The sequence below is a fragment of the Lygodium microphyllum genome, chromosome 5 (assembly GCF_053477565.2).
Source record: "Lygodium microphyllum isolate KBCC chromosome 5, Lygodium_microphyllum_v1.1.10, whole genome shotgun sequence".
In the NCBI taxonomy this organism is placed as follows: domain Eukaryota; kingdom Viridiplantae; phylum Streptophyta; class Polypodiopsida; order Schizaeales; family Lygodiaceae; genus Lygodium; species Lygodium microphyllum.
The window spans coordinates 135017719-135041875 of NC_141139.1; positions in this window are offsets into that span (position 1 = coordinate 135017719).

The window sequence follows — 24157 nt, forward strand, 5'->3', positions numbered from 1 at the left end:
GAAAAATGGACTTACAAGCCCATCAGACCAAAATGAGCGAGAGTGAGTGAGGCGCCGAGGAATTGCTTGCTACACTCACATTGAATTTTGCACTTGAAGTACACTTAAGGAAACTGAAAGCCTGATTGGGCACAAGTGCACGAGGAACAACACACTCACAGAGTGGCTGTAAATTAAGAATTGTATTCAGTAAATAAGGAAACTCACTCAGATAAATCGCTCAAGGAACCCACCAATAGAAGAGAACCCAGGAGGTAGACAAACACGCAAAGCACACGAGAGAACAAAGCGAGGAGCGCCAACAACAAGGACTTGTCACGACTAGTCAGCCTGATCGACAGCGCGGTGAGGCGCAAGAATTCGACCATGATGGAGGAAGGCTCAGACCATCGGTTTACCGAGGAGCTCGATGTGAGCACATTCCCAGATGCTATACATCAGATGGTGAGCAATTACGATGCGCATGCCCGATACAAGCACCATGGCAGGACGACAGATGCAATCATTACAGACCTAGAGGAGGAGAGAAGCCTAGCCCGCAAGGCATAGTCGAGTATAATAGGGATCAACAAGCCAGGAGCCTAAGGCAAAGCATGGAGCTGCATGAGGTGTAGCGAGTGCTAAACTTGGCTGGCCGGAACCGAACGGACCAGGAAAGAGCACTAGAGGGAGACCTGACGCTGAGTGAGCTCCTCATGAAACGGCTGCTCGATAACACTGTAGTAGAGCAGAGTGCCACTACACTAGTGACGTCGCTGCTTGCGAACGTTGAGTCTGGTCGTTGAGGCCATTGGCTTCGCAGACTTGCTCAAACTGCTCGACAAAGCTGTATGGATCGTCATGTGGCTGGTACTTGTCGAGTTGCTTGGCAACAATCGGTATTTTGGCCTGGCTCTTTGAGCCCTGGTTTGCCCCTAACCCCGCAGCTAATTTGCCATCCGTCCCATTAGGGCTGTTTGGTGTCGAAAACCCCGATGGGGAGGCCACACCTATTCCCTTACGAGTTATGACCCGAGCCCAAACCAAGCAGGCCGGCATCTCTCTGCCAGGACCTAGCAACCTGGACGCAGCCTCAATAGGGAAGAAAAGCCGTAGGCGGAAAAAGAAGAGGTCGAACGCTAAGGTCGCATTGAAAACCGAGAGTGCTATGACTTTAACTGCTGGGAAGAAAGTCTCAGATGCGGAGGTAGAGACTTCAGCCCCTAAGACAGCCGAAAAGGGAAGCGCTAAGATAGGGGAATACCCGCACCCCAAGCGACAATTGGAGGCCATAGAAAAGGTGAAGGAATGGGTGAGGGAGGCTCAACAGCACCTCAAAGATGCTGAACCCATCACGGAGGACGAGATCGATTATCTCTCCAGCATAAGCACGCCAATGTCACCGCCTCAACCTAAGTCGGCCGAGGCTAGTATGCCACAAGCAGTGCCACTGAGACCAAGCCTAGACGCAATAGAGCCGTAGATCAGCCGCGGCCATTGGCCCGGACAGTCTAGGTTAAAGGAGGGACGAGTATTTAGCAATATCCTGACCACACTAGTGACCACCCCTGTAACATTTGGCCTAGGAGATCTGCTTAAGCAGCACCCTGCCCTATGGCAAGACCTTAGGCAGTGGGTTGAGGGCTCACAAGAGCAGGTCACGGTAGACCCTCAAGACCAGGATGCAGAAACACAATTGCCCAGTCTCATGCTGCACTCTGTACCTAAATCTTTGCACATCAACGCCTTTTGGGAAGGCTCTGAGATACACGCAATCCTGTCGGTCCTAGCCCTGGGCGACGCAACAAGGAAGGGAATCGTAGACACGGGAGCCGGGGTTAGTGTGCTTAGCCACGTGGTGCTGCAGACTTGGGGAAACTCGCCTATTGAAGCTGCTAGGTTTAATGTCACACTAGCAAACGGTATGAGAGTGAAACCATTCGGGGTCCTGAAAAATTGGCCAGTGAAGATCGCAGGAGTCCAGTTCTCCGTTGACATTATAGTCATGAAGGGAGTGGACTACGATGTCCTATTAGGCCGACCCTGGATGCGCAACGCTAGAGTCATCAAAGATTGGGGTAACGGCTTGATCTTCCTTGGCAATAGAACTAACGCCGTATGAATAGAAATGGACACTTGGAAGACCTCACCAGTCAACCTGGATGCCATCTCTGCTGTGCTCAAACGGAACACTCAGGTCAGGAAGCCCTATGAGTCCTTGACCAAGTATATCCCATACCCAAAGGATGAGCGGGATTGGATGCACGTCCTCGCTACAATTGATCTGCCGTTCTCTGACCAGGAGGTATACGAGCAAGCCATCAAAACGGTCGGCAGGACAAACGGAACACTTCCTACGCCACTCTACATGATGGCAGCAAGCCCCCATGGAAGGCTTGAGCCTGTTGTCTTATGGAAGCAAGTGATCTCGCACTTCAGTTGCCCCATCGAACTAGTTAGCGACCAAGGCACACACTTCATCAACGAAGTGATAGCACATCTCCTATCCACCTTTCTTATCATCCATCGCAAATCCTCGCCATACTACCCTCAGGCTAATGGCCAGGCAGAATCAACTAACAAAATTCTTATTAACATCCTAACTAAGGTGGTCTTAGCCTTGAGAAGCGACTGGGACAACAAGTTGATGGCAGCCTTGTGGGCCTACCGCACAGCTTATAAAACGGCCGTCGGTCAAACCCCCTTTAGGCTGACCTATGGGACTGAAGCAATTCTACCGGTAGAGTTCTTTGTCCCTAGCCTGAGAATAGCACCCCAAGAACGATGGGAAGGGAAGGAAGCATGGACGCAATGCCTGACCGAGCTGGAACACCTATCAGAAACTCGTCTTCTAGCCACCCACGCGCTCATCTGCGAGAAGGCTCGACGAAAGATGTGGTTTGACAAGCATGTCAAGCAGCGAGACTTCGAACAAGGAGATCTTGTTTTGCTATACTCAGTAAAAGGACACAAATAAAAGATGAAGTTCCGGGACTAGGCCCTTTTAGAGTACGCATGATTGGTAGACCCGGGAATGTTGAGTTGGAGACACTTGATGGTGAAGGAGTAGGCTTTTTTAACGGCAGCCGCGTAAAGAAGTACTATCCTCCTTCCCATCCATTACATGAGCCACCCATGCTAGAAGCCCCGTTGAACGTCCGAATGGAAACTGTAACCGACCTTACGGATCAGGACGAGGAAGCAGTGGCACCGGCGTATCTACGAATCACAGTCACAGCAGGCGCAGTGTATTCTTTCGACGCCTTTATTGATGAAGGGGCCGACTACAACATCTTGACGCATGACCATTGGACACGCATTGGTCAACCGATGCTACAGCCCACTAATGCCAACCTCACCCCATTTGGGGGTACTGCCTATTCACTCCTGGGGAAGTGCAAGATACTTGTTTCCATCGAGACTGAAAGTTTACCAGCCTTCTTCCATATGTTGCCTGACACTAAAGAAGTCGGCAATGTGTCACTATTGGGTCGCACCTTCAAGAAGCTAACGCACTGTAATGTGGATTACAACCTAAACCTCATTCATCTTGCCATCGGCAACACCCGTATAGTAACGACCTTCAGCAAGCACTGTCATGATTCCTCCACCATCACGACGCCACCGGTAGAAACCCCTAGGACCATGCTCCAGACCCAGTCTAAACTGGAGAAACCTGTGGCTTTGTGCCACGCACTTGTTAGATATGATCAATGCCCCACCCTCATTAGGTGCTACCAATGATCCATGGTGCTCAAAGTTGTAAGGCCCCCATTATGAGGAGAAGCCAAATGTGAGCCCGGACATTGGTTGAGTCCTGACTTGTATATCAGATGAGGTCTATGTGACCGGATGGCAAAAAGGTGACTGTTGTGGGTCTAATCTTTGGGTTAGACGGAGTGGTTATGCTGGTAGCAACTCGAGGCACATTGCATTGAGTTGCGTGGTAAGGGAGTTAAAAGGGGCCCCTATTGTGGGGTCCGGGGGCCGCGGAAGCGGCCCCTGGCTGGGGGGTCCCAGGGGGGCCAGCGGCCCCCCTGGCGGGGGTCCGGGGGCAGCGCCCCCGGCCCGATGGTAAAGGGAATATTCCCTGGAATATTCCCTGGCCGACTAGTGGAGGCTCATATGGTAGGTCGGTCAGCAGGCCGACCTAACGACCTTCGCGGGCTATAAAAGCTAAACCCCTTCGCAGCCATCTCACACTCATCTTTCACCCAGTCAGAGTTGTTGTTCCAGCTAGCCTTAAGCTCTTCACCTATCTTCTGTCTAGATCGCCATCTAAGCTTCATTCATTGGAAGCGCACGGGTGGACAGAGCCATCTTTGTATCAGTTGTTTGGAGTTAAAGAATTTTACTGATTCTCCTCTTATCTGTTGTGTACTCTCTATCTCTTTCTCAGATTCTGTTCGCTGCGCCGTGTAATATTTTACATGGTATCAGAGCCCAGGGGGCTCTAGAGATCGGAGAGAGTGCAAGAGGCAAAGGCTTCAACAGCAAAGAGAAACGATGTCGACTCCGGGAAGCAGTTCTGGCGCATCAGGAAGCGGTGCAGGAGGTGGTGCTGCTGTACCGGCTATTCAAACACTGAGGATTCGTCCACCAACCTTCAGCGAAGGCAAGTTAGATGGTACAAACTACACCTTGTGGAAGTTCAAAATTACTACTATCCTTGATTCTTATGAGCTTCTGGAGACTGTGCTGGGGACTGACGCAGAACCACAGCCTACCCCCGACCCATCAAATCCTAGTGTGATGATTCCTCCGAATGCAGATCTTCTACGAGCTTGGAAACGAAGGAATGCAGATGCATTGTGTGCCTTAGTTACAAGCTGTTCTGACAGTGTTTTGACTCTGATTCAGCATACAACCAAAGCGTCAGAGGCTTGGAATGTACTAAGGAGTCAGTATGAAACACGAAACCAAACAAGGATTCAAAACTTGGAGAATCAACTAGCAGCGGAGAAGTTTGCTGAAGGAGAGACGGTTGAAGCATTCATCACTCGGATTAAGAATCTGCGCGACCAGATGGCTGGCGCTGGGATACAAAAGACTAGCGAAGAGCTAGCTCGGAGGTGTCTTCGGATTTGTCCACAAAAGTTTGATGGACTAGTAACTGCCCTTAATACTCAGGTGAGACCTCAAGCTTTGACTTTTGAGGAGTTTTGTGCATTATTAATGGAGGAGGAGTTGAGGCTGAAAGCCCGAGAAGGAAGCAACAATGGAGATGCTGCATTCTCTGCCAATGCAAAAGGCAAAGGTGTTTCCTCCACCAAAAATGATGGTGACAAAAAGAAAAAGGGCGGCAAGAAGAAGTTTCAAGGAGAGTGCTTCTACTGTAAGAAGAAAGGACATGCGATTGCAGATTGTCGTGTCAAGAAGGCAGATGAAAAGAATGGTACCCTTAAAACTAAAGGGAAAGAGACAGCCAATACGGCTGAAGCAGAGTTGGAATTATTCATGGCGACCATTGAGGAAGTGTGCTCCTCGGCGCAAGAAGAATCTACCACTGACTCTTGGGTGTTGGATAGTGGGGCCTCCCGTCACATGACCAACAAGAAAGGTCTATACAGTTCTATGCAGCCTCTACAAGAATCCATCACTGTGACGGTTGGAAATGATGCTAAATGCCCTGCTGCGGGCACAGGTACTATTTCTTTTGTTGCTGCAAATGGTGAAGTCAAAAAGCTTTCAAATGTGTTGTATGTTCCCGAAATCAGGAGAAATCTCTTATCAGTTGCTGCCATAACTGATCTTGGTCATGAAGTGAGGTTCAAGAAGACAGGTGCAGAAATTATTGATAGTGCTGGCACAATTGTTGGCAAAGGAGAAAGAAGGAACAACCTGTATGAGCTAAGTGCTCTTACAGCCACCGCTGGAGTGGGCACAAGTAAGCTTTGGCATGAAAGGTTTGGACACATCGGATTTGCAGTATTGAAGGAGATGCAAAAGCAAGGTATGGTTGCTCACCTACCTACAATAACTGAATTGAAGGAACCATGTGAAGCTTGTATGATGGGCAAGCAACAGAGAAAGGCATTTCCACAAGAAAGCAAGAATAGAGCACATGCTCCTCTAGAGTTGGTGCATGCTGACTTGTGTGGTAAGATGCCTACACAGGCCTTGGGGGGATCTTCTTATTTTATGTTGATTGTCGACGACTACAGTAGGAAGATGTGGGTATACTTCCTTCGTGATAAGGCTCAAGCTTTTGGTAAGTTTAAAGAATGGCTAATACTTGTTGAGAATGAAACAGGGAAAAGTGTGAAGAAATTTAGAACAGATGGTGGTGGTGAGTTCAACTCAAAGGAGTTTGAAGGCTTTTGCAAGAGCAAAGGGATCAAGCGTCAATTGACGACGCCTCACACACCTCAGCAGAATGGTGTTGTGGAACGCAGGAATCGTACCATTGTGGAGATGGCAAGATGCATGCTAAAGGGCAAGGGATTGCCTAACCATTTTTGGGCTGAAGCTGTTAATACTGCAGTCTACATTCTAAATCGGAGCTACACAAAGGCTCTCAAGGGAAAAACACCTCATGAGGCTTACACTGGTAAGAAACCATCTGTTTCACATTTCAGAATTTTTGGATGTGAATGTTATGCACATGTTCCAGATGAGAAGAGAAACAAGTTACAACCAAAAAGCAGAAAATGTATCTTCTTGGGTTATAGTGATGAGCAGAAGGCTTACAAGTTATATGACCAAGAGGCAAAGAAGATCATCGCGAGCCGTGATGTGGTGTTCAAGGAGGAGCCGCATACAGTGGAGGAGGAGAAGGCAAGGTCTTCCACTTTATCATCAAGCGAAGAAGTAGTCCACTATGAACCTGTCCCGAGAGCTATCCCTATCCTTAAGGAGGAGGAAGCATCATCTTCAGATGATGAGGAAAAAGTTCACCAACCTGACATCACCCCACCGGAAAAGCCATTGCCGCGCTGGGTGAAGCAGCTCTATGACCACAATAATCCTATGCCTGCATCTGTTGAGGAGAAGGCAGACGGACCAAGGAGGTCTCAGAGAATAGAGGAGCAAAGGAGGGCTTCTGCTCACATAGTCAACATGGCCTTGATGGTTGAGATTATGAGAGAAGTAAAGGAGCCAACTGACTTAGAAGAAGCACTTGCAGATCCATCATGGAAGGCTGCTATGCAGGCGGAGTATGACAGCATAATGAAGAATGACACTTGGGAGCTAGTGGATCGGCCAGCAAAGCGGAAGATTATTGGCACCAAGTGGATCTGGAAGGTAAAGTACAAGGCTGATGGTACCTTAGAAAAGTACAAAGCTAGACTGGTTGCCCAAGGATTTTCACAAGTTGAAGGGTTTGATTTTCAAGAGTCATTTGCCCCAACTGCCAGAATGACCACTATTCGCACGGTACTTGCAGTGGCTGCCCACAAGAAGTGGCCAGTGTACCAAATGGATGTTAAGTCAGCGTTCTTAAATGGTGACCTCAAGGAGGAGGTGTACGTGGCTCAGCCACCAGGGTTTGAGGCCCCCCATTCTGAGAACAAAGTGTGTAAACTGAAGAAGGCATTGTATGGGCTGAAACAAGCCCCCAGAGCATGGTACCAGCGGATAGATAGGTTCTTTTTAAACCTAAACTTCAAAAGATGTGCCTCAGATGCTAACTTGTATGTTTACAGGGATGGTAAAAAGTCTGTAGTGATTGTCCTATATGTGGACGACCTTCTTATTACAGGTGACTATGAAGATATGATCAACCAAACTCGAAAGGCTTTGAGTTTTGAGTTTGAAATGACAGACTTGGGCTTGCTGCACTATTGTTTGGGGATTGAAGTCTGGCAAGAGCCAGGAAAGATCTTCATCTCTCAGAAGAAGTATGCATGGGAGATCTTGAAGGCATTTGGCATGACCGAGTGCAAGGAGATAGCTACACCTATGGAGGTGAATGTAAAGTTATCCGTTGAGGATACATCAGCACTAGCAGACATTGGGAGGTATAGGAGGTTGGTCGGCAGTCTAATCTACTTGTGTAACACCAGACCAGATATCAGTTTTGCTGTTGGTGTTTTGAGCAGGTTCTCAAACAAACCTCATGAGAGTCATTGGAAGGCTGGGATGCGGGTGCTCAGATACTTGAAGAAAACTCTTGACTATGGTATCACATATAGTTTCGGAACTTCTCTTGTGGGGAACTGTGACTCAGATTGGGCAGGAGACATTGATTCCAGGAAGTCAGTTTCTGGTTATTGTTTCTCTTTGGGTTCAGGAATTTTCTCTTGGATTAGTAAGAAGCAACCAACAGTGGCATTGTCTTCTACCGAAGCAGAGTACAAGGCAGCTTGTTTTGCTGCATGTGAGGCCGTATGGTTGAGAAGGATTCTATGGCATATGGGAGTGCAGGATGAAGAACCAACTGTGCTGAGATGTGACAATCAGAGTTGCATCGCCATTGCCAAAAATCCAGTGTTTCATGCACGCACCAAACATATAGAGATCCAGTATCACTATGTGCGTGATTTGATGGAGGATGGGATAGTGGAATTGGTCTACTGTCCAACAGAGGAGAATGGAGCAGATATCTTCACCAAAGCACTTACGAAGGATCTGCTTCAAGTTCATCTTCAGAGACTCGGCATTGGGCCGAGGAGATAGTTAACCTATGGGTGGACATTGAGGGGGGGTGTTAGATATGATCAATGCCCCACCCTCATTAGGTGCTACCAATGATCCATGGTGCTCAAAGTTGTAAGGCCCCCATTATGAGGAGAAGCCAAATGTGAGCCCGGACATTGGTTGAGTCCTGACTTGTATATCAGATGAGGTCTATGTGACCGGATGGCAAAAAGGTGACTGTTGTGGGTCTAATCTTTGGGTTAGACGGAGTGGTTATGCTGGTAGCAACTCGAGGCACATTGCATTGAGTTGCGTGGTAAGGGAGTTAAAAGGGGCCCCTATTGTGGGGTCCGGGGGCCGCGGAAGCGGCCCCTGGCTGGGGGGTCCCAGGGGGGCCAGCGGCCCCCCTGGCGGGGGTCCGGGGGCAGCGCCCCCGGCCCGATGGTAAAGGGAATATTCCCTGGAATATTCCCTGGCCGACTAGTGGAGGCTCATATGGTAGGTCGGTCAGCAGGCCGACCTAACGACCTTCGCGGGCTATAAAAGCTAAACCCCTTCGCAGCCATCTCACACTCATCTTTCACCCAGTCAGAGTTGTTGTTCCAGCTAGCCTTAAGCTCTTCACCTATCTTCTGTCTAGATCGCCATCTAAGCTTCATTCATTGGAAGCGCACGGGTGGACAGAGCCATCTTTGTATCAGTTGTTTGGAGTTAAAGAATTTTACTGATTCTCCTCTTATCTGTTGTGTACTCTCTATCTCTTTCTCAGATTCTGTTCGCTGCGCCGTGTAATATTTTACAGCACTCAACCCCAGGCCCAAATCCACCAAGAATGCTCACAAGGCCAAGGAGCCTAGACTTATGTGGGTGCCAAAACGACACGAACCACACTCGGGCACACCACCCAAACGGGACCCTAACCGCCAGAAACATCAGCTGTTCCGGCCTAGGAGGCAGTATAGACGCTATTGCCATAGACAAATAACCATGCTGCGATGGATTCGTAAGGATCTCTTATGGACACAGGGATACTACGAGGGCAACCCCTGGATTTGGGTGCCTAAAAATGGTCGGCTAAAAAGCTCATCTACAAGTGATATCGCCCTAGAAAGGAAGGCTTGCACACGTGGTAACCAGCACATAATCAGCACGCCATTGCCAGCAATGGCTAGTAAGCCTCAACTCATCTATCGACCAAAGCAAACGCCACAAGCCTTAAACCTGCTTAATCCAGAGGGCTTAAAAAGCCCTATGACTGCTCACTCAGAACCCAGCCCAACGCCCAGGCCCCCAGAGCTTCCTGCAGCACCTCAATGTGCTTCTGCGTACAAAGCCCAACTTGTGACACCAATGAGGGAGTCACCACTGTCCAGTCCAGTTGCACCATCCCCACCAGCAGGTCTTAGACCCTCGTACGCGGTACGACCTTTCCTCTCCTTGGCTAACGACCTTGCCGCGACCTCTGGGGATAACTTAATAACCTGCATCAGGATGTTGGACGACACTTTCACCACATTCGCTCGAAGCTATGAGAGGCTAGACCTAGGCCTCCTTGACAGAACCCTTGCTTCGGAGGTTCGTGCATTACCATGCACATGGGAGGAATACGAATTTATAACTACTAAATCCCCCAAGATCATTGTAGAACTCATAGCAAATGATGAAATCTCAAAGGAGCAAGCGGAGCTCAGACGCCTAGTCACTTCATATCGAAAGCCTCCCCGCTCTGTTCCTGAACACGAGATGCATGAGCTCATGCAGATGGCAAGCTCGCCCTCCACATTCTTACAGCGGTGGTTTGCTCTGCGAATCCAATGGGAGAAAAAAGGTTGCCGAATAATGACCAATGCTGAGCAACGCAGGGCAATTAAAACCATTGAATACAACTCCACTTATGTGGCACCCATCTCGTTTAGGGTTTTGGCCATCACCCGCAATCAGCAATTGGACGACCATGTGCTCGCCCACCCCTATATTGACCAACTCCTCACCAAAGAGGAATTACATGTCGCCAGCCGCCTTAATACTGGGGATCTCTTTCATGATGTCTTGACCTACATCTCCTAGGTCTCTCTCCATTTGGCTGCTCTCGATTGTCGTGCGCAACTGGAATACAAACCACGATTCTATACATGGCTTCTTCACACGTAAATTCCTACCCCAACAGCACCAACGCCACCTTGTAACTCCCAATCCTAGGAAGGATTCTTCTCTGAGCCGGAAGAAAGGTGGGTATGTACGTGGGAAACACGGTGAAAAGAAAAGTGGAAAATACAGTGAAAGGAATTAGATAGGAAATGAATAAAAAGGGGGTATGGTAAAGTAAAAGTAGTGAAAGACATAAGCATTAGTATGAGAAAAATGACTTCCAAAAATTCAGTTAAGAGTTTAAAAACAACAAAGTGCTATGTGGAAAACACTAACGGAAGTTACGAATGATGGCAGGAGCATAAAATGTCACAGCAAGACCGCGCTCATCGACTCCCATTCACTGACGGGGAAAGGGAGCTATATTGCATCCAATTGGAAAACCGCGCCTTCGGCCAGCTGAAGTTCCGAACCATCCACAACATCGGAGTCGTGGTGGCGAAGGAGGAGGCAGCCAGAAGGGTGGTGGAACAATGCAACCTGACAAAATATATTGAAAAATTCTCGCAGGAGCCGGATCACTTCAAATGCGTGGAATTCCTCAGAACATACAATTCGGACCAGGAAGCGGGCATTGTAACAGTAGGCTGAGGAGAGGGCGCAAAGAAGGTACCGGTCTGATTGGACCCAGTCTTGGTGGAAAAAGCTCTGGGATTGGTACCTAGGACAGAAAGGCGGCAAAAAAGGGATGTTTACGCCTTGCTAAAAATGAAGAAGGAAGAGGTGCTTATGAACGACGGCACAAGCATCCAGGACATCCCCGACACTGACGCCAGGCTGCAGGCCAAGTTGGTGCACGTGCTCTTCTCCAGCCAACGATACAATTCCTTAATGCATCAGATTAGTGTGCCCATGCTGGAGAATGTAGCAGCCCACACTCTAGATGAGGTGGATTGGAATGGCTACGTGCGGAAGACTATTGATCAAGCAGCCAAAGCACTAGCCCTGGGAGGTGCACCAACAGGAGGAGAATCTCCTGCTTCTAAGGTGACGGAAAGGAAGAAAGCCTCCTCCAAGGCCTCTTTCATCGGCTACGGAGGAGTCTTAATTGCACTAATTCAGGAGGCAGTAAAGGCAGCACAAGAGCCGGAGGAGGGAGAAGGAGAAACGCCGGAGAAGTCGCCCCCTCAAGACAAAGACAGGTCCACCGACAGAACAGAAACAGAAGAAGAAGGGGAAGGACCAACTAGTAAGAGGGCAATCAGGACAACGAAGAAAAAGGCGGCGCAGGGGAAGAAAAAGGGTGACGAAGGCAGGAAGAAAGAAAGGGAAGACTTGGAAAGGGTAAAGAAGGAATCCCTAAAAGAAGCAAAAGAGAGAGAGAGGATGAAAAAGTAGGAGGAGCAGAGGGAAAAAGAGGAGTTGCAGAAAGCCAAGGAGGCGTCAAAACAAGAAGCTGAAGCAGAGAAAGGAGGAGCAGAGGGAAAAAGAGGAGTTCCAGAAAGCCAAGGAGGCGTCAAAACAAGAAGCTGAAGCAGAGAAAAGGAGGGAAAAAGAACAAAAAGGGAAAAAGCAGGAGGAGCAGAAGAAAAGGCAGGAGGAAAGGAAGAGGAAAGCGAAGGAAGAAGAGGAGGAACTACGAAGGAAAGAGGAGGAGGACCTGGCGGAGGCCACACGACGGTCCATCGAACAGCAATGCCGAGCAGACAAACTAAGGAACCTGAGCCCATGCAGAGAAGAGGGGCCTGGATCCAGCGCACAGGTGCCAGAGTTCATGCCACCCCCAGTCTCCGAAGGCAAAGGCAAGGCCCTGCTTCATCCGATCCCTACCCTCCTGGTACCTCCCGCGGAACTCACCACCGTCACCCCCAGCATCCCCACTAGCGTAGATGTGTCAAATTTTGTGGCGTGGATGCAGTATTTTATCAACAAAGAAATGGGCTAGGGGCGGAGCACGGAAACTATGGCCACATGACAGAAAAGGCCAGCCGCAGATGCAGAGTTCAGGCAGGAACCCAAAAAGCAAAAAGTCGAAGCCTCCACCTCGCCTATTCACGCAACGATGATGCCACCAGCCAATTATGACGAATACGTCGCCGAGCTGCTCTCCCAATTGGAGAGAGCGAAGGAGGAACGCAAAACAGCCGTGGTGGCTGAGTTGGCAGCCGAGAAGGAAACCATGGCCGCCTTCCAGTTGGACAAGACAAGAATGGTAGCCTTGCAGCAGCGCTAAATTGCAGAGCTGAAACAGGAACTGAAGGCTAGGGATGAGAGGGAGGAACATTGGAGGCAGCTACTCGAGAATGAGACGCAAGAGTTAGTAAACATGCAAAGAGGGCACAAGCTTCTCATAGGGCAGTACCAGGAGCTTGTTGCAAAAACTGCTAAGGTGGATGCACTCAGGGAGGAGCTGAGTGCTAGGGACGAAGAAAGGCAACGAGGCATGGAGGAGCAGGAGGAGGAGCTCAAGCGCCTAACAGATCAGCTGACCTCTAAACGACAAGAACAAGAGAGGCTGGTTAGGGAACTAGAGGATTATGGATAGAAAATCATGATGTTGACCTTGAGACAAGGGGAAGGCCTCGAAGTGATGAACAAGAGGGCAGAGGAGTGGGCCGCGCATAATGAGAGGAGGGTGAAGACATTGGCACGCCGCCTTGCTTTAACAGAAAAATAGAAAATCATTGCGGAGAGCAAGGCAGAGGCAGCCCAAGTGGCCTTTAGTGCTCAACAGAAAATCTTCCTTGACACCATCTTGGACGCCACCCACACAGTACAAGGAGAGCCGCTGGAAGTAGTAAAGAGGAAGCTTGGCATGGCAAGAAGAGCCCTACATGCTGGACTACAGATGCCACCACTACTGGCAGAGGTTAGGCTGGGTCTGGAGGAACAGCGGAAATACCTGACGAGAGCCGGCCTAACCCCCAGGAAATAGATGCCCTCGGGTTCGAGGAGGAAGCAGTACACACAGAACAGCAAGGGGAAGAAGCCGAGCTGGAAATCGATGTGAATCGCTTCAGGGAAGATGTGGTCCCGCAACCCCCCTCGCCACAAGCCCAAGATCCACCACAAGCAGACCCAGCTGCTGCAGAAAGAAAAGCCATCTCTAAAGAAAGGCGAAAAAAGCTGGTGGAGGAGGCCAGACAGAAGCTGAGAGCCAAACTAGCCGTGCTACCATTCGTTCCTCTCCCTTCGTGCCCAGATGATCTCCCGGCGGGATTCCATGCAGAACTGGTGGTGTGGGAGGTGCAGGAACTAGGAAAGGAGCCATTCTCCTTCAGTTTCCTCCTACCCAACAGTCTGCGGAGGGTCTTGCCCCTCAAAGTGATGGACGAGGTGATCGCGGTCGGTGGCCGGCTGGGGAAAAGATGGCTGGAAGAGCGGGAAAAGACCCCAACCTCTCGGGGCACCGAAGTGGCCGACTACTGGCACGATAAAGTTTTTGAAATCCCCTACACTGTAGAAAACTATAGGGACCAACCCCTGTGGAGGAGACGAGTATGCGACATAAGCATGCTCGCCTGGATGGCTTTTTGTAATACCCTGCCGTTGGAGCGGAACGACCCTACTTATATGGCGTACCCTCGAAGGGTAGGCGTAGATTTTGATGCCACCCTCCACGGGCGCTATGACTTCACCGTCATTTATAACTCCACGGTAGCATCCTTCGACAACGCCCTTCTTTTTACCGCAGAAAGCCTAGACGAATCTATGATGCGCTTCCTTGCAGACTTTTTCTCATGTCCTAAACCGGCCTTCATAACCACCTGTAACTATCTTAGGCTACTTAGGCTACTCCTTAAGCAGGACTCGACTCCACAAGAGCGTGGCCTGCCTCCCCTATTCTTCGACCCTAATGCTATAGATAATTGTGCCATGGCTCATCTCATGATGAGGGCTACTCTCCTCCCTTCCTTTTGCCTAGCCCTCCTAGAGGACATGAACGACAGCCAGTTCATTAGATGCAACCACCCCTTCCTCTCCACTACCTCCCTACATGTCCCCATGAATCTAAATAATTACATGTAGAGTCGCCAATTTTTGAGCAAGTCTCTCCGCCCACCTTCTCCTCCTCATTCCGACTAAGATACTTGGGCCTATGTCTCATCTCCAAAAAAAAAAAAGCACCTAGGGATATCCCTAGCCCCCTCCCCCACTTCGCGCCTAGGGCACATCAAGGGCAGGACTTTCAGACCTGTCACCCTAAGGCTCGCACCGCACCACCAACGAAGCACAAGCTGGGTCCTCAAGTGTGGGACGTTACCAAGGGCTGACCCATCTCCCAGTTCCACTGCCACGAGCACAACACACTACACGGCAAGCAGCACACCCCTTAGGGAGGGCACAACTTTTCTTGCAGGTTATATCGACTCTCAAGGGATGGCTACCCGCAGAAGACCGTCACCCCTGGCACCCTTTAAGGACCCAAAGCGTGCCGGCTTCCAGCTACCCGCCTGGTGCTGATGGCCCCCATGATCGAACCAGCTCAAGGTGAGACTGCCATTGGCATAGATCTTGGAACTGTATCGTCCAACGATCCATGCCCCACGCCTCAAGAGCCACGGATAGCTTATTGATTCCAACGGCCCGAGGACCTTCAAATCCAAGGCACAAATCTTCAATCAAAGCCATGGGGTTCAAGCCAAACCGAGTTCAAGGGATTTTACCAGAATAAATTCCCCCAACACCATCATTGCATTGCTTCAAGCGCTTCTCCTACTCACAAGACGACCAGCTACAACCGTGTGACAGATGACGAGTGTCTCCATGGAGCTTACCATACGCCGGACTCGCTCTGGGTCATCATCCCTAAACCACCCACCTACCTGTTCCGCCTACCAGCTGACCTAACTTGCCCCCTTATCCCACCGCAGTGCCATGGGACTGGCACTTGGCTAGGAGGGGGGTAATGTTACCATGTTTCCGACCACGTTACCGCAGCACAAAGGAGCGGAAACTGGGAAGAAGGAAAAAGAGCAAAAAAGGTGCAAGAGCAAAAAAGGTGCCTTGACTGGAAACCAATCCCTGAAAAATTCAAATGTTCGGACATGACCCTCAAGAGGCTTCGGTGTTGGGCCACGGAAATGAAAGAGGAAAAGGCGCACCATTAAAATGTGGGAGCCCCCCCAAATCTGTGTAAAAGAGTGCCAGGCTCGCTCCTGTGCAAAGTGTATGCATTAGTGGGAATAGGATAAATTAGAATGGTGGGAAATAGGAAAGAGGGCCTAGGCTACGGTCGGCCATGTAAAAGAGGAAAAGAGGATGACCGGCCGAAAGGGATTTAGGGTTTTGTATATAAAGTTGAAAAGTGAATGAGAAGCTCATTCTTTGGTGTGTGGCAAAAGGAGTCCTCTTCTTCCTCTCTTCTTCTCTCCTTCTTGCTTGTGTGTGCTCTTGAGAGAGGGAGTGTGAGAGTGTGAGGGAGTGAGTGTGTGTGAGGGTGAGGGATCAAGAGGGTGAAGCTCTTCACCATCTCCTCTCCTCTTTTTCTCTTCTCTCCCCTTCTCTTCTCTTGCGCACGTAGCTATGGAGGATGGAGCTTGGAGATGGAGGAGGCTTGAGGATGCTTGCGCTAGCATCTAGGATCGTGGAGCTACCGAAGTGCAAGAGAGAGGAGGGTACTCGATCGAGCATCAAGGTAAGCTCACTACACTCGTAGGATCGACGGCGCGTCGGCTAGGTGAGAGATAGCCATTAGAGCTCGCTTGAAACGCTTGAAAGAATAAGCGGTCCGTGGGTCTTGGCGGTTGAGCGAAAGCTCCCACGCCTAAACAATTCATGTTGTTATCATTTCTTGATCGAAGCAAATGGCGGCTTTGGAAAATGCTCTTGAAAGCATTTCTTGCAAGTATCGCATGTTAGTTGGTAGTGTTGACTTCCTACCAATGGATAGAACATTTGCTTTTGGATCTATAGATTCTTTTGTGGTTTTGACATTAGTGACCATGGAGAAAAGCTTTATCAATTTCGAGCGATATATAAACAATGTCAACAAGTCTTCCATTTTGGACTTTGAAGGCTTGAACAAGGAGTGCAATGATGAAACAAAGGATTGCAAAGGCTGTTTTGAGAAAGAAAATGAAAGTTATGGAAACTACAATCAAAGCATTCAATGATGCTCATGAGGTTGTATTTGATGTATATGCAAGTGGACTTGCATCTAAGGTGGCATTGGTAAATCATATGAAGACTATTGCAGTGGTTTGCAACACTCAAGAGCAAAGAGAGCTTGAAGCACAATTGTGGAGGGTCCATGAGAGTGCCATATAAAATTCAAACTCCCAAGAGGGTCCTCCTACTGAAGTTCAAGTTCTTGAAGTACCACCTGAGGGCATAGAAGAATCAAGCCAAGATATAGCAAGTCTAATTATGAAAGGGAAATTAAAGGTAGTGTTTAAACTCCATTCCTTCTCCTTTCATCAAGGAAGACACATTGATGTAATTTTGATTTTTTTCTTGGAAAATCACTTCCATTAGCATTTGCAATATTTTCTTTATTTGATGATATTACTTAAATAAACTATGTCTTTAGTTTTTTAATTTTTTACAAAAGGTACCAAGCATATTTGGTTTAAAAAATCTATTTAAGTAAATATTTTGCCAAATTAGTATTAAAGAGCTCATTAAAATTTATCATCCTTTGTAAGGATAACTGTTTAATTGTAATCTGGTGTGCAAGAATACTTATCATAATGAAAAATTTGAGCTAGCTATGCAAAATTTACATAAGTCTATTTTAGATTTTATTTCAATTAAACTCTTATATGTGTTGTGTAATGATCTTTTCATGTTAGTTTTGGTTAGATTTGTCCACATGGTCAAATCTCTAGTGTATGTCTATGCACGTACCTTAGGATAAGAGAGCCAACAATATATTGCACAGTCCAAAAAAGATTCGTTGCACCTCCCAAATGAGTTTTACCTCAGTAGTAAATATTGCAACAAAGATTTCACTCCAATGTATCTTTTGAGATGTGTATATGGAATATTAAGGTAAAATCCTTGTTACAATTCATGAGTTTAAATATCTATGGGATATAATACTAGTTCAAAAATAGAATGGTTAGTTCTTAAGAAGAAACTATGAAAACTTATCCAAATAGAGTATAACTTATCTCAATTAAATTATCATGTGCCACTTATATGCGACATAGTTTTGGTCACATGGTCAAAAATATCATATTTAAATTTTCTTTTAATAATTAGGACTAATAAAAACCTTCTTTGTACATGTCATTTTGAAGGCCTTTTTAGAAAATGAGTATGTTAAATATTATAATGATAATATAATTTTTGCAACTAATTACAAGAATCTATTGTTAGTATCTCAAGTATACTTATAATTAGCGATAAAAAGTAGGTACGGAAAAATGACTTTATTAGAATACATTTTACTTCAAAGAAATCATCATATATATTTTTTTCACCTCATGATATTACTCTTGGTTAGATTTGACCACATGGTCAAATGTCTCTTTTCTTAAGACATCATTTATTAAGTAGTACCTATGTATGTATTTATCAATGTGAAGTTAAATTGTTTTAGTGTTCTATGCCAGTTTATAGCTTAAACATTAGGTAGAATGATGAGGAAGTAAATGAATCTAATGTGCTTCTTTTTCTTCTTTGTAACTTCAACTAAGACATCTATGGTTGGATATCTAACTGATTCAACAACAATAGAGCACGATGATATGATTGATGTGTCTTTGATAAGAAATACAACACAATTATGTGTAATACTTGATCTCAATGCTCTTCTTTTACAACGATGCTTTGCTAAGTCTAAAAGGTTTCAAAGCTTTCAAATGGGAAAGCAATGGCTTGTTCTTCAACCATGATGCATGGAGTTTCTTGAAGCCTTATTTGCAAGATTCCAAGTGGGAGTTTGGTCAACAACTTTACATAAGAATGTCATGGCAGTTATTAAGTGCTTGGAGATCCATGCAAAAAGGAAGTATCCTTTCTTCATGATTTGGGCCCAAGAACAATGTCATAGACATCGACTCAAAATCATATATAGGCCAGATAAGATGGGAGTAGAAGCAATGTTCAAGCCTCTGAAGTATGTATGGGATCAATATGGAGATGTTTGTCAGCATACCAAGACTATTCTCATAGATGATAGTCCTTACAAAGGATGCCCAAATCCTGTAGAGAATTGCATTTATCCAAAAACATTTGATATTGATCGTGAAGACTCTATCTTAATCAAAGAACTTCTACCATACTTGACTTGCTTAAGCAAATACCATGATGCATGTGAAGTCATCAAGTTTGATCGATATGGACAGGATCCAGTTCAATATGGACATGAATTGTATGCTCAATTCAAGGTTGTCATTGATGAATGGACTAGAGCAGAGAATGATGGTATTTCATCTTCATCATCAGCACTGCACGAGACCATGATTGATAAAGATGGTATATATGTTCAACCTTCAATTACTTCTTGCTTCAAGAGACCATCTATTATACAAACATCCTCAACAAATGTCTCACGTCATCCATCTCTTACATTGAATAGCTCACAATTATCCATGTTGAAGCAGACTCCTTTAGTCTCTACTTTGAAAGATATGGAAGCAATGCAACTTGCTCATGAGTTAGGATATCACAAACATTTCATAAATGGTAGTGCAGCTAAACGTTTTATACAAAATCTACAAAATTTGTATTTTTCCAATATACATGATGTAATAAGAAGGCGCTGACTCTATATGGACTAATTTTGACTTTCATAATAAATATATCCCTTACATTAAAGGCTTTTGCATGGCTATGAAATATATGCTTATTAGAAATTTAAAGTGTTTTATGTAATTACCTTGGTGTTTCTAAACACAACCAATATCAATGAGAGAATCTACTTGATGTTTTTTATTCTTTCAATAACATTAGCTAATTGTGTTGAAATTTCTTATAAAGTGGTATAAATCCTATTTTGTACACATCTACTATACAAACATACTCAACAAATGCCTCACATCGTTTGTCACTTACATTGAACAACTCACAATTATCCATGTTGAAGCAGACTCCTTTAGTCTCTACTTTGAAATATATGGAAGCAATGCAACTTGCTCATGAGTTAGGATATCACAATCATTTCTTAAATGGTAGCGCATCTATCTACAAAATTTGTATTTTTCCAATATACATGATGCAACAAGACAGTGACTCTATATGAACTAATTTTAACTTCCACAGTAAATATATCCCTTACATTAAGGGCTTTTGCATGGCTATGAAATATATGCTTGTTAAAAATTTAAAGTGTTTTATGTAGTTACCTTGGTGTTTTTAAACTCCACCAATATCAATGAGAGAATCTATTTAATGTTTTTATTCTTTCAATAACGTTAGTTAATTGTGTTGAAATTTCTTATAAAGTGGTTTAACTCCAATTTTGTACTTTATGTCTTAGCTAACAAATAATTCTTAATTAATAATAAAATTTATGTCTATTTCTTTGGAAACACAAACCATTGGTCAAAGGTTAAATATTTAGTCTTAGAAAAATCATAAACTTTTAGCTTTGTATATAAATCTTCATTTTATGATATGAAAGTTCATTTAGCTAGTCAAAGTGTGAAGCTAGTTGATTTTGGCCAAAGCCAATATCCATCTTGTCCATATATTGTTAAGATAGATAGAAATTTTGGATAAAATATATTTATATATCATGCATATACATACAAAAAATATAAATGGAGTGAGTAATTATTTGACATACTTGTGTCTATTGGTTTACACAAAAAAAAGAACCATCACATCATAGGTTATCCAAACTTATTACTATATGGTATTAGATCAAGTTATTAAACCACACCTAGTTAGTGGTGACTCTTTTAAGGTCCTAGTTCATGAAACTTATACATGTCACTTTAAATGATGCTATATCTAAAAGAAAAAACTCGTATTATAATATCTTTAAATCCATAACATTATAAATTTTGGCCATGATAACATATTTTCATACAATGTTTAAGGCTCTTGTATTCTAAATTCTCTCTCCACTCCATCAAACCTTTGTATTCTTACATTAAACTTGGAAATTTCCTAGGTATATACTAGTTAAGCCTCCTTGATGTTTCCACCACCATACAACGTCATATTTTGTTAGTATGCTAGAAAAGATAGAGGTGAAATCCAAATCTCGTAACAGCCACATAGCTTACATTCATCATTTAAGCTCTCAAGATGCATGTTCTCATATTTGTAACATACAAAGTGCCCTTTAAAGATAAACATAAACATAGTGCTCTCTTTCATTCACAAAAGTAAGATTCATTCAAAGTGGAACTTGGAAAATTCCCAAAATCTCTAATATGGTGTTACAGTAGGAATGTGAGTATTGTTGGGCAATCGATTCCATTCTTGTCTCAATACTCACAGTAGGAATGTGAGTATTGTTGGGCAATCGATTCCATTCTTGTCTCAAGAATGCAACAAAAAATGTTAGTGTAAACTCTCAATAATGGGATATTGGATGGTCTCTTATTCTTTCAAGATTTTTAGTGCTCATCAAGATGACCATGTCTCACATAGTTTGCTCGCATTCTAATCTCCAAGACATTTAATCTCTCCTCACTATCCCAAGAAAGCAAGAACAAAAACGACCAAAGAGCTTGTAGCAAATTCACCTTCATGTATTGTAGTCTCAATGTCTCTAAAGATTTGTTGGCATCTCATGATTCAAATGTTTCTTGTTGATATGTTTCTCCTACTCCATTGCATCCACTCCAATCCATAGGCACTCCATCGAAGAGATAAAAAGTAGAGGACAAGAAGAAGTATCACTCTCAACCTCACACTCTACCTCTCACCCTCCAATCTATGAAAGAAGAGAGGGAAGAAGAGAAGAAAGGCAAGAAGATGTAAGAGCTTGCCTCTCCAAGTCTTTCAAGCCTGCTCTTACTCTCTCTCCCTCACTCTAAACAAGGTGCACAAGAGGATAAGTTGGAAGTAAGGAGAAGGGTTGCTCTCAAAGTGGATCCCACAAGAATGAGCTCTTTCATTCACTTTTTAGTTTTTATACATTAAATTTAGGTTTAGGGTTTGCTCCATTAAGTTGGACACTCTATTTGTGTTTAGGTTTAATCAGTCCTTTCAATTTATGCATACACCTTATCTTAATTGGACTAAGCCTTCCTAGAGTGAATAGAAGATTCATGCCCAAAATCTCACAATGTTGTGGATCTTCCTAACTCGCTCCAACATATTCTACAATTTGTATGGGAGCGAGCTTGGCTCTCAGATAATGGTACAAAATAATAATCAACTACAAAAACAAATTGGAACATATCATAGCTATACAATGTAGATGGCAATGCCTTAACTAATATAATGTGATTTAGAAAAATAAACATTTTCAAAATAATTCTTACATTTTGAATTTTTGTGCTTCCACTCAACTAAGCATCCTTCTTTATTCTCTGTGGTTAATAGTAAAACAGTTAGCTTAGAAGGTGGAGCTGTTCAAGACAAAGGCATCGCATGAAACTAGAGCACTCTCCAAAGCAAAGAGATGCACTGACACTCAAATTAATATAAAAAGGCACATATGTCCAAGGTGATTAGACTACTAGAAGGCCTCTTCTCTTGAAAAGGTATGTCAAGAATCACAAGAGAACAAGGACAAGGGCATAAGAAAGTAAATATAGGTGCAAAGGCTACTAGATGAGGAGAAAGTATTATACCAAGAAAATAAAAGGAGGCAACCAAGGAGATCCTTGAGGTGCAAAGGCTATTAGACAATGAGAAAGTGTTATACCAAGAAAATAGAAAGAAGGAAACTAGGGAAATCCATGAGGCTAGTTAAGAGATCCAAACGTTAAAATGAGCTTTGGAGTAGCATGATACATTCATTAAAAGTTAGCAAGAATCTTTTAAAAAAACATGAAAGAAGCATTGAAAGGAAACAAGCATTGTGCAAATAATTTGTTGAACCATAGATACAACTAGCTCTAGAACATGCAAGGACCACCATACTCACCACTAAAGTGCAAACCATGAAGCAATCTCACGAGCAACTGGAAAGTGCTTTCAAGGGACGTCAAGAAACCATTGCGGAATCTTTACTACATAGTACGACCACAATCTAGTCTTTGATCTTACACAATTGGTGTTGGAAAGAGATATTAAATGAGCAAGAAGTGGCAACCAGCCATCTCATGTTCATTCAACAAGAAATGTACTTAAAGGAAGTCTAAGTTTCCATAGCGTTCAGCAAGGAAGAGGATGTGAAAATCTTGAGAAAGAAATTGGCAACAATAGAGGCAACTCTCCAATACACTATTATAGTATTGGGGATAAAGTTTGAATGTGCTAAACATGATCTAATTCATGCACGAAGAACTACAAGCTACTATAACTATGAGATCAAAGAAATGGAGTTCACAATAATTATTGCATCAAATGAGCTATCAACCTCTAGTGTTAGTCCATAGGAACTAGAAGGAGAAGAATAAGTAGCATTGGAACTACAATGTATGACCTCTCCACCACTCCCAATTTATGATTGCCAGTGTGACATGGAGTCAAAGGAATAGTCCCAAGAGCACCTTGAAGTACCCCTTGGTGGAGAATCCATGTTAGAACAATAGTTACCACAAGCAGATCTAGAAGCAATCCACAAGGTGATCAAAACATTTAGATTCACCACCCATCATATGCCTAACATCCCATTCGAGATACCAATTGTTGAAGAACATGAGGATCATATTGAGTATGTTGAATCATTTCATTAAACCTCAAAAGAGTATTTTCTATAGCAATGGTCAACAAACTCATCTCAATTGGCACATTCAGCCCTCAAAATATGTTGAAACACAATATTTGCGAATTTTGGAATTTTTCAAAAGTTTGGCACTTTGTGGTTAAAACTTGAAAATTTGTGCTTCAAAATTTGTGTTTAATACCTTAATAGATCCCATTTTGCAAAGAGCTTTCAAATTATAGGTCATATGAAAGGGTTTTGAGATACTTATGGACATGTTATCAGGACTCTACACTTTTAACTATTTAAAAATGGGATTCCCAAATTCATGAATATGAAGTTGTGAGTAGATAAATAAGAAGCTCTTATCCAAGCTTGTAAAGGTAGCAATGCTTCATGCATGAAAGGAAAGGAGGCCATCGGTGACTAACCAACACGATGATGTAACATTCTCAATAAAACAACCATGCTTGGTTCACCTTTGGAGAGAGTAAACTTGATGTGCTAGCCATACTTTAGGCAACATGGAGCTTCATATGATTCTGAAAAGCATGGAAGGTACAACTTCCCAAAGATTTCAAATTTCAACAACATGGTCACCAATACAAACTTATTCTAACATAGGGACTTGATGTTATCCTTTGGTGTTTTATAATAACATATACAAATTGTCCAGATCATGCCTTACTAATCATATATAACTACTTTAGGTTACTTGTCCTTTTACTCAAACAAAATCTCATAATGTACAATGATTTGAGTGTCAACTCCATTCTTTGATATAAATGT